Source organism: Cyprinodon variegatus, unplaced genomic scaffold (genome assembly GCF_000732505.1).
Source record: "Cyprinodon variegatus isolate N-32 unplaced genomic scaffold, C_variegatus-1.0 Scaffold5414, whole genome shotgun sequence".
Taxonomy (NCBI): domain Eukaryota; kingdom Metazoa; phylum Chordata; class Actinopteri; order Cyprinodontiformes; family Cyprinodontidae; genus Cyprinodon; species Cyprinodon variegatus.
The window spans coordinates 1-1,861 of record NW_015155867.1 but is presented as its reverse complement, the minus strand read 5'-3'; the positions used below and the strand labels follow the sequence as shown (position 1 = coordinate 1,861).

Here is a 1,861-nt window from a genome sequence, read left to right as displayed (position 1 = left end):
GTCAGCATCTCATGCTGGAGATCTGCTGTTTGGTCTGGAGAGCGTTGTTTACAAGGAACAGCTCAATGGTAACACACACAGACACCCCCCAAACACACCTGGAAACACACAGGTCTAAGAAACTGTAAAGGAAAAGATTTAGCGACTAAATGAGTCCAAAAAAATAAATGATGACCTCTCTAAGGACATTGATGGGTTCTGCAGGACTAGGAGAGGTTTGAACAGGAACATTCTGCACAGCTTGGTGGTGTTTCTACCAACTGGAGCTGCTCATCAGAAAATCAGAGCGAGGGGGGAGGGGGGGAGCATAAGCAGGTGGAAATGCAGCTGTTAGTTCCTGAATCCCTAGGAGAGATCAGGGCCTCCCTTAGGCTCTATGTTCATGCAGACCCTGAACTTTAGGCGGTTCTGCTGCTTCCTGCAGCTTCCTGCTTCCTGCTGTTCGGGCTTTTTTCTCTCTAACTGCTGTTTCTTTCTTTAACGCTGCCAAAGTCTCAAAAGGACATAAAAAAAACAAAAAGCACAAAAAGGCTTTCAGGAAACTGAAGCGACACGAAAAGAAAGCAGGTGAGTCTCATCTTTCGACTGAAGAGACGTCTTTCCTTGGTCGGCCCGATCCTCCTCGGTCCCGGTCGAAGCTCCGGTCCACGTGGCATCGACCCGTTTTCTAAAGGTTCTGCTTGTTTCAGATAAACCTCCAGAGGAGAAGAAGGACACGTTCATGGAGAAACTCGCCACCCAGGTGATCAAAAACCTGCAGGTGAAGATCAGCAGCATCCATCTGCGTTACGAGGATGATGTGAGTTCTGGTCCAGATCCGGGTTCAGGTTCTGGTTCAGGTTCTGGTTCTGGTTCTGTGTTCTGTGGGATGTCTTTGATCCTCAGCGTTATGGCGTCTGTTTCAGCTGTCAGACCCACAGCGCCCCCTATCGATGGGAGTGACGCTGTCAGAGCTCAGCCTGCAGGTAAACGCCGCCTCCTCAGACAGGCTGATGATGATGATGATGATGATGATGAAGATGATGAAGGTTTGTGTTTGTTTGACCTTTAGACCACAGACGAGAACTGGAAGCTCTGCATTCTGAACGAGGCTGCAAAGATCATCTATAAGGTGAGAAAAATACAATCTGGCTTCATTATTGTTGAAATTTGAAAAAAAAATGTATAAATAAAATTTTCGAATTAATGAAAATATCAGAAAAGGTTTTAAGAGTAACTTTACCATTTTCTCACATTGTTACTTTTTTTTTTAATCATTAAAAAATATATTTTTTTTTACAAATTTCGTTTTTATATATTATATTTTACTTTTCTTAAATTCAGATTTTGTATTTTCAGTTTTTTTTAATCTAATTTCAAATTTTTAGATAAAGTTGTACGATTTGCAAAACATCCGATTTTCTAGCATTTTGGGGGTTTGGTTAACTCTGATAAGGAGAGAAGACGCATTTTAATTGGTCTACTTAAACGTTAGCAACAACATTTTTATTGGTCAATGTGGGCGTGAACGGGGCATGTGAGTATGGGGCATAAATGTAAACTGTCTTTATAAATGATCTTATTCATATATATATATATATATATTAGTGGTGGAACGGTTCACAAAATCCACGGTTCGGTTCGATTCGGTATATGTTGATTGTTACACCGAAATCCCATAAAAATGTATAAAATTAATGAAAAAATCCCCAAAAATAATGGATTGTAATTATTTTAAATGATCCGCGGAAACCCTGGATCATTTCCGTATGTTTTGCTGCTTTGAATTTAATCATCTGGCGCATGCTCTCTACCATCTCCAAGGAACTCAGAGCGGAGCGGAATGGAGGGAGCCACAGTGGAGGCTGTAGGCTTTGCTTTG

General features: G+C 41.5%; 1 long non-coding RNA gene across 1 annotated transcript; it reads left to right on the top strand.

The window, feature by feature from the left end:
- The first annotated feature begins 3 nt into the window (after positions 1–3).
- LOC107081481 lies at positions 4–1,111 on the top strand. Its single transcript, XR_001481082.1, has 5 exons — positions 4–68; positions 493–567; positions 690–799; positions 906–965; positions 1,052–1,111. It is a non-coding gene; the product is annotated as an uncharacterized LOC107081481 (long non-coding RNA).
- The last annotated feature ends 750 nt before the right edge of the window (positions 1,112–1,861 follow it).